We start from the raw sequence: 9,786 nt of genomic DNA, 5'->3' as shown, positions 1-9,786 counted from the left end.
GATCAATAAAGTATGTCTTCTTCTTCTTCTTCTTCTTCTTCTTCTTCTTCTTCTTCAGGTGTCAAAAGAGCATTTACAAAAGAAATTAAACTGATAAACAGGAAAACACACAACAAAACGAATAACATGAGAGGAGGGTAAATACACTTCTTCACAGAACACAGCATCTAGAAACAACAAAGTTCTGCAGAAGCTTTTCAGCATTTCCACTTTATAATAAAAGTCAAAACTTCTCCTCCAATATTAATATTTACTGGCATAATATAGAGGACTCATACTGGCACTTTTTTCTCTACTGTCTTATGAATATTGTCAATAAAACATCACACGCTGGTGACTGTAGTAGAATCATATTAGTGTGGGAGCTGAATGCTTTCACACCACATTATGTTGTTAGTGGCTTTGTGCTCAATGCAGAATCCTGAGGTGCCAGCTTATCTGAAGCAGGTTAGTGTTACCAGTAGATGGCAGTATGCACTCTGATATATCAAACTGTGAAGTGTGTCAAAGCCTCATTATTTCAGAAAGCTTAATTTTGCCATCAGTAAATACATGTGCTTCTTCTCCTGTGGGTACAGTGTGATCGTTGTTGCTCCTCGCTCTCTATGTTCACAGCTAATATTTCAGTCAGATTCGATACGTCAGCTTGAGTTAATTTTTGTTGAGGACATTTTTAATTACTCACTTTACTCTTTATGTTGGGGATGCTTCTCTCATCTTTATTATTTGTTTAAACCTTCAAAAACTGTTGAGATGCAGCTGTCTGGTCTGTCGTGTTGAACAAGAAGCTCAGCGTAACCCTCTGAGACCCACAATAGACCTGTTTTTGTCTTTTTTTAGGGGGGTACAGGGTGTCTTTAGGGGGAGATAGCAGGTCAACAGTAGATGTCACATAGAAGTGATGTACATCATCTGAGAGCTGGGAACCTGAAGATTAATTTGTGATGCTGCTCAGCACTGTGTGTCAAATTTGTTCTAGTCATAAATCAGAAAGAAACATGAATAAACTAATTAATTAGTTATTTAAAATAAATTGTAAAAGTGTATACAGGCTTATAACATTATGATGGAAGTATATGATGGTCATTCCCATGCTCTATTATATCTCATACGTTGTTGTAGCGATAATTTCGTCGGTACCATCTGTTACACAGATTTGCTGCTAAATTTAACAATTTTTATCACTCGAGAATTGATATAAATGATCAATAATCCCTACACATCTACACAGCAACATTTCTAAAATCGTACAGTGTATGCACAGCTTTAGAGACTAGCTGGCGAACATAGTGGAGCATTTAGCAGCTACAGGTAACTATAGTGCAGTAAAAAGTACAACATTTTCCTCTGAGATGTAGTAGAGTAGAAGTATAAAGTAGCATGAAGTGGAAATACAAGCAAATAGTACAAGTAGATCAAAATTATTTTAGATTTCCCAGATGCAGATGCTGCTTCATGAAGTGCTGTCACATCTGTGCAGATATCCCAGCATGCAGAGGGAAGTGCTGTTCAGAGAGAGTCCTGTAGGTGGAGACATTAACACACAAGAGGACAAACGCAGCATTCGTGTGTGTGTGTGTGTGTGTGTGTGTGTGTGACTGTGTGTGTTCTGTCTGTCTGATGATTTTTAGACTTCTCCGATAATCACGTCACACATTTCTGTCCAGTAGCTCACATTAGTCGTAGACTCTCTGTCAATAATGAGTGAAAATGTCTGACGCACGCTGAGTTAGTTTAAATTGTTTAATGGGATTCCTCAAAGTGTTTCCTACCAGAGCCTCTACTGATATTTCATCAGTGCATCGTGAGGCAGACTTTGTGAAGAGGAAATATTTTTGTATTAGGTATTGATAGTTGACTGTTTGTATTGATCAACCACAGAGATCATGTGTAAATCACATGCGGGGACACATGATGGAGCAGAACAACCAAAGATTGAGTGCAGAAGTAAAGATTTTGTGTTTTTCCTAAACAGCAGAGACGAAACAGCATCCTGTCGCTATGTTTTTGTATTGATACATATATTTTATGCATCTAAATAGAAACTATGTCCATGTTGTATGTGTTTAGCTACTTGTTGCACCTTGAGGTAATTCTTAGCCCAGCCGGTCTGTTGGTGGATCCCACACTGTGGTCCAGACTGGATGGATTGCCTGGAGGATGATTGTGGCGATCGTCTGACTTTCCATCTTGCACCACCATGAGGTTGTTGCATTTGTGGTTTTGAGTGAAATATCTCAAAAACTATTAGATGGATTACCACGATAGTGAATACATTCATGTTCCCCGGGTTGAGCTTTAGCTCAGCCTCACAGACCAGCGAGCATGACTGTAGACTCTCAGTCTTGTTATGTGAGCGATATTGATTGCAAGAAATATGTATTCCGCTTCCAACTGGTTTGAATAATCACCTTTATGTAACCACCTAGCACTCATTTTCATTCAGATATCTGGAGGTCAGAGGTCAAGGGACCCCTTTGAAAATAGCCATGACAATTTTTCATCGCCAAAATTTTAGTTTGGAGCGTTATTTAGCCTCCTTCCCGACAAGCTAGTATGACATGATTGGTACCAATGGATACCCTTTAAAACTGAGCCCACTACAACATAAAAAGCGCAAGTTGCGTAAATGCGTTAAAGAAATTAGTGGCGTTAAAACAAATTTGTGTTAACTTTGAAAAAACTTGTTAAATTGTTTCCGCGCCTTCACAACATAATGCGTTTTCCAGAGGTTGTGGTCATTCCACCTATTTCTATGAGATCACGCTGAACAAAACAGCCATAATTCATGAAAGCCATGGACATAACAGTGCCCGTCTGTGGGCAACACCAAAATAATGTTTCCCAACGATCAAGTGTTTAATGTTTTATTAGGCTTTATTGGCTGATTGGTCAATTATGTCATTCTGTGGTCGGTTATTTCTTTATAACAGACCGTTAACTTAGCATAGACCTCAACTTTATGGAAAATAGGAGTGGGCGACATGACTGTCTGTCACTCAAATCGCGCCGCCACGCTACAAGAATGCATTGCTGCTTACATAAACAATGAATGGGAAGCGTGGAAAGGACGCAGGCTGTGTACCTTAAGGGTAAAAAGTAGTTTGTTATAAGGAGCTTGGTTTAGTGTAAGGAGGTCAATTTGAAGTAAGTGCTGTTAGTCCGGGTTCAGCATTAGGAAATGAATAAAAGTACAGCGGTATGTGTGTGTGTGTGTGTGTGTGTGTGTGTGTGTGTGTGTGTGTTTTACAAGGAGAATAGAGGCAGCAGCGGGCACAGAATTCATAAGCCTAATGGGTCTAATTGCCTTACAGGATTTATTGACGCGTAATTTAATAAAACAGTTTACCCTTATACATTTTCTCATTTCTTCTTCACATCTCTTTCTCCATCAGCGCTGCTCTTTCTCTCCTCCTCTCTCTTCTTTGTACCTCGTCATTCTCTCCCCTCTACGGAGGACCACAAGAGTCACATAAATAGCAATAAAGAATTTAATGATTAAATATGAATCCATCAATAAATAGTTCAAATTAAAAAGGGATTTACAAAAACACCTTAAAACAGTAAATAAGTACATCATTCAAAAATATATTCATGAATTCATAAATAAATAATGGAATTTAAAATTCTATTTGAAAATTCAGATTAAAAAGATAAATAAATAATTGGATTATTGCTTAATTTTAAATTATTTTATAATATTTATATTATAAAATAATAAAATTATAATTATTTTTATTGCCCAGTAAAATGTCAAATAATTAATTACCTTGTAATTTAGTCCATTTATTCATAGATTAATAAATCAATTTGTAGACAAATGTATTATTGGCTATTTTTTTTTGTACAATTAGTTATTAATCAATTAAATGCGTTATTACTATTAATGTGACTCTTGTGGTCCTCCATACCCCTCATCCTCTCTCTCGCTCCATCCTCAAACTTGGGATGAGGGAGATGACCGGTCGTCTTTAATCTGTATAAGTTGTGTGTGTGTGTGTGTGTGTGTGGGTGTGTGTGTGTGTGTGCGTGTGTTTGTGTGTGTGTGTGCGTGTGTGTGCGTGTGTGTGTGTGCTGCAGTTTCTTGGTGTTCTGTATTCCAGTCATAGAGGCTGAGTCACACTTACGGTAAACTGTATCCATATGGTAAGAGGATGTGTGTATGTGTGTTTGTGTTTGTTTGTGTGTGTGTGTGTGTGCGCGTTCGATGACATGTCCCAGACAATGCCAGACATGAGACAAGGACATGCGAGAGGAGAGAGAGAAAGATCCTCATCTGCTGTATTGATCACTGCATCTTAACCCTCGGTCCTCGCCCACACACACACTCGCAGGTTAAGTGAATTAAGGCTTAAGTGAGGGAAGACATGGAGATGGAGGAAAGGGTGGAGGCAGAAGGGAGGTATGGGAGGAGGGGAGTGAGGGACAAGCACAACCTGCAGGAGGTGGAGGAGATAATGGAACTGCTTGAGAGGAAACTCAATTTGCAAAGCAGAAAGAGATCAGAGGAGGAAAATGAAAGTGAGGGTGATTCAGGCAGACATGGAAATAACTTGTTTTCCTCTAAAGGTCACTGTGGTCCGTATTTTCCTTAAACCATTTTCACTTTTTATTTTACCTTTCTAGCGGTCGGTGCACCGCTGTGGTCCAGACTGAAACATCTCTTAACTCATCTAATTACTATCGGATGGATTGTCAAGAGATTTTGTACAAACATTCGTGGTCTTAGAGGATGAATCCATGGTGTAATCATCCTTGGGTCTATTTTGGATCGGGTTTAATCTTCCTCGGGTCTAGTTTGGATCGGGTTTAATCATCCTTGAGTCTAGTTTGGATCGGGTTTAATCATCCTCTGGTCTAGTTTGGATCGGGTTTAATCATCCTCGGGTCTGGATCGGGTCTCTTGATTTTTTTTTTTTATTAATTGTTGCCGAGTCTGCAGGTTCAGCTCCGTTCCAGACCTCTACTGCAAATGTCTGCTCAGCAGCTACAGTGCAGATCTACTATTGTTTGACTGCTGGTTTTGTGTTATTTTAATAAAGGAGGAAGGACAGCCGAGGAAAACGGCCGAACAATAATGACACAGACTGGTCACTGTTAGTGCTCCAACCGTATTTACCTTCCTGCCAAAGAGAAACCCTCAAACACAGACAGTCTCCCTGTCCATCTGTCCATCTGTCACACATATTTCTTTCTTTTTGTATTTCACACACAGAGAGAGAGAAGAGGAGGAGGAGTGGGGGTGTTTTGGCTGCTTGTTCTGTTTGGCAGATAACAAAATGCCACATAGGTGTCACCGGCCTTTATAGTCTGGGTACGACAGAACAGAATCTCCTTTTTAGTGACGAAGAGGAAGAGGAGGAAGGGGATAGGAGGAGCCAAGTGGGAAAAGCATCCAGAAAGACAGAGGGTTGAAGGAGATGTGGGCTGCTACTGTCTGAATGCAGCGACTGAAACTGATCCGAAGCGAAAAAAAAAAAAAACTAAACTCAAAATAAATTAACTTACTTTACGTGCACACAGCTACACACAGACGTCCTTCCTCCTTATAAGTTCAAAACAAGTGCTTTTATAGACCCTTCAATCACCGAGAGCCAATCAGCAGCAGGCTGTACCATTCTCACAGGAAACCCAGAGCCTTCTCTCAAAACAGATAACTAATGAAGTAGTTAGTTCTCACTAAATTAGTACCAAAACACTTCACACATATCACTACATAACATACATTTGCAACCATTGTTAGACTGATCACAATACAGATACATCACTTCTTTACCCAAATTTACCTCCCCCCCTCTGCTTGGTCCACTCCAGTGACATCACTGATTATGTCACTCAGTGCAAAAAGGCAGGAGGTGGTTGGATGCCTCATCCTTTTGTCTGTGGAGCACATGGTAGCTATGGTGAGTAGGAGAGAAGGAACAATTATTAACTTATTAAAAAATACTGAGCCAATAAACAATAACTAAACTAAACAATGCTGGTCCGTGTTTTAATTTAACCTAAAAGTTGAATATGAAACATACAACAAAACACAAACAAACCCGGGATACAATGTGTCTGCAGGTTACAGATGATGGAGTTATGGCTAAATAAAGACTAAACAAGCATGGCTAAATTAGTATGAAATGTTGCAATGTTGTAAATGGGGAGAAATGGTGTTTTTTCACCAACTTTTACACAAGGAAGGTCAATATTTTCAAAATCAGACAAAAAAATGTGTGTATTTGCTATGATAAGGGAAGAACTCACACAGAATTATCATCCTACTCTGATGAGTTTTAGCCTCTTTTTGCTCGTAGTTAATGCTGCAAGTTGGAACGTCCGCCACATCCATGCTAGAGTTTGATATATAACGACATACATATCTTCCTAACTAGGGCTGTCAAAGTTAACGCGATATGAGCAAACTTGTTTTTTGCAATTTCTAGGCTGTAGAGGGCTCAGTTTTAAAGCCAAAGTGAAGATACTGGTATCATATGAAACTAGAAAAAGGAATCTATTGGTACGCAGAAGACCCTTCATTTGCATAAAAGACCTGAGCCTTGCGTCTATGCAGTCAACACAAAAACTGATTTGTATTTTCGAGTACATCAGTATATCAAATCAACATAACACACACCCTTAATTAAGTTAATGACTAATCCCCTTCTGACAGGTTTTTCCCGTAAGTCCCCGATCTGGCCTGTTCTGGTCTAATACAAATAGAAACAAGATATCTCAGTATCAAAGTCTAATGTCACGATGGCTGTTCCTGCACTTTCTAGAGGCCAGGTCACTGTCACTGTCAGAATGGATCAACATTAAACCCTCTATGCCAACATATTGTACTGTAGTTATATATGTATCACACAGAATCCCCCCGTCGAGACTTTGGAGAAGCCTCGAACAAAATGAATGCATGAACATGGTATTAAACACTTGGCAGTAAAACAGTTGAGTATAAGCCAAACATGATTAAAATTATACTGAGTAAAATAACTATAGTTATTTTACTCAGTATAATTTTAATCACGACGAGGTTTTCAAATGATATTGCATATGGCTGTTTTTGGTGAGTTCAATGAAGTGGAGCAAGCTATAGATTAATATGGATGTCAAATAAATCCCTTCAGGTGTTTAAGAAACCTGGCAGCAGAACGTATTAATTATATAGTTCTGGTGAAATTGTTCCTCCCAGGGGGAGATGATACTCTCCTGGTACACACCATCACCATCACGAAGGAGGGTAAATAACGCTCCAAACTTACGCTAAATTGTGGCGAGGAAAAACTGTCATGGCCATTTTCAAAGGGGTCCCTTGACCTCTGACCTCAAGATATGTGAATGTAAATGGGTTCTATGGGTACCCACGAGTCTCCCCTTTACAGACATGCCCACTTTATGATAATCACATGCAGTTTGGGGCAAGTCATAGTCAAGTCAGCACACTGACACATTGACAGCTGTTGTTGCCTGTTGGGCTGCAGTTTGTTATGTTATGATTTGAGCATATTTGTTATGCTAAATGCAGAACCTGTGAGAGTTTCTGGACAATATTGATCATTTTTTTGTGTTATTAATTGATTTCCAATGATAAATATATACATACATTTTCATAAAGCAGCTTATTTTCCCACTCCCATGTTGATAAGAGTATTAAATACTTTCCCTTTAAGGTACATTTTGAGTAGATAAAAAATGTATTTGCAATTAACTACGGCCAACCATGTGATTAATCGTGATTAAATATTTTAATCGATTGACAGCCCACACAAAACATTAATAAGTCCTGCATTTGTGTTTTTGTTACTTATTTAAAGTGACCTGCATAATTTTTACAAACCAGTTAAATGTATTTTTTATTCTCTGATGTTCTTCCAGTTCAACCAGCCGGCCACCAGTAAGACAAGAAACCCCAGAACAGAGAGGAGACGGAGATGGAGAGAGGTAAAAATAGAGGAGGAGGAGGGGGGTAGCAGGAGGTAAAGAAGAAGGGAGGGGCAGGAAGTACCAGGGGAATACAGAGAGAGAGAGAGAGAGAGAGAGGCTGCGATGAAAGGCTGATGTCATCTCTGTGATGCAGCCAATCAGAGAGCAGCAGGGATGGGAAGGAGGGAGGGAGGAGAGGCAGAGCTCAGAAGGGTGTGTTTTATGTACCACTGCAGAATCAGTGCAAGAAAAGACAAGAGAAAAAGGCTCAACTCAGTGGATAGGAAAGACTAAATTAAAGACACTGAGAGGAAGAGAAGCGTGACGAGGAGGAAACAAGAGAGAGAGGGGATAAAAGAGAAGCAGTGACCAGAGGGAGAGACGTGACACCTGCAGAGGTAAGATGAAAACAATAGCATCCCACCATGCTGCTCGTGTCTGGGTTTCCATGCATGAATGTGTGTGTGCATCTATATCGTAGTCTGTGTGTGTGTGTGTGTGTGTGTGTGTGCGTGTGTGTGTGTGTGTACACTAGATGTGGGCCGGAGGGTGTGATGATGTCTTACATAATAATAGGATGGCAGCTATGAACAACTGTGCTGGGTGTGCATACTTCCCCTTCTGTCTGCTTTCGCTGTCTGCACCTTATGACTTCGTCAAACATGAAATGACTATTCATGTTTTTCCTTGTGCAGACAAACAGGCTCTGTGTGGGTAAATCACGTCTTCAGGGAGTGTCTGAGTGACTTGATTCAGCTTTTTAATATCGGATATGTCATCTGCAGCAGCGTGTTTTTTATTAATATTGAATGAAATGCTGCACTATAAGACATTATAGTGTTCAATTATTCACGACTGGTTTATAGCTCGTTTCCTTTCATGATAAAACTCTCAGGGCAGACGTAAGAGTCAGGTAGGATTTCTTTCTCTTTCAGCTTCCTATTGCAGATACAACGGCACCATGTGCATCCTGGCTTCTCCTGCTCACCTCATACTGAGGTCCCTTCACCTCCTGGTGTTGGAGGCGGAACAGGAGATTTACCTGGTTTTGAGGGTTTTCTTATGTTGAGGAGTTCAGAAAGCGAAGGTGCCAAAGGGCAGTGATTCGGACTTCCTCACCTGTCAGCTCTTGTGATTTGATGTGGGGCTGCAACTAATGATTATTTTCATTCATCACTTTTTGTATAAAAGAAAAAGCCCTTTATACATTCCCAGATCCCAGGGTGACGTCTTCAAATGTCTTGTTTTGTCTGACCAACAGTCTAAAACAAAAAGATATTCAGTTTAATATCATATCTGACAAGAAAAGCATAAAAGTTTCACATTTAAGGAGCTTGAAGCTGCACATTTTTTGCTTTAAAAAAAAAAAGACGCTTATTTGTTTATCAAAATAGTTGCTGATTCATCTTCATCTCTGCAGCTCTTTATTTGATGTATGAAGTGCCTCTCATGAAAGCAGACAAACCTACAAAGAGGATCTATTTCACTTTCTCTTCCACTCCCGGGTGTGTCCATCCCGTTCATACTTTTCACCAGGTTTCTGTTTGCCTGTTTACTCTTGAATTCCTCTTTTCACCTCGTAGCAACGTCATTTAACCCGCACAAACATCTCTGTTTCCACCCTTCTGTCGTTTGCATTGTGGGGTTTTCTCACCCTGAGTGCTTTGGCAGTGGACCGCCTCAAATCAGGCCAGAACCTGAGAAGAGGAGGAGGAGGGGGAGGAGGAGGAGAGAGACTGAAGGAGAAGAAGAGGAGAGAATGGAGGAGATATTAATGAGTGAAAGACGAGCTAAGAGACAAAAGATTCAGCCAAGAAGAGGGTGAATCCAAGAAGAGAGGATGTGGAAGAAGAGAGGGAGATGAAAAGAAAGTCT

At 40.0% G+C, this 9,786-nt stretch overlaps 1 protein-coding gene across 4 annotated transcripts in view; it reads left to right on the top strand.

The window, feature by feature from the left end:
* Positions 1-8,082: 8,082 nt before the first annotated feature.
* Positions 8,083-9,786, top strand: part of LOC119490327 (neural cell adhesion molecule L1.1-like) — a 52,184-nt gene continuing 50,480 nt past the window's right edge. For all 4 annotated transcript variants that reach the window (XM_037773654.1, XM_037773653.1, XM_037773652.1 and 1 more), the window contains exon 1: positions 8,083-8,309. The gene's annotated coding sequence lies outside the window, so the exon portion shown is untranslated. The remainder of the gene's footprint in view (positions 8,310-9,786) is intronic.

Source organism: Sebastes umbrosus, chromosome 6 (genome assembly GCF_015220745.1).
Source record: "Sebastes umbrosus isolate fSebUmb1 chromosome 6, fSebUmb1.pri, whole genome shotgun sequence".
Taxonomy (NCBI): Eukaryota; Metazoa; Chordata; class Actinopteri; order Perciformes; family Sebastidae; genus Sebastes; species Sebastes umbrosus.
The sequence above is the reverse complement of the archived record's forward strand: the minus strand, read 5'-3'. Positions and strand labels throughout refer to the sequence as shown.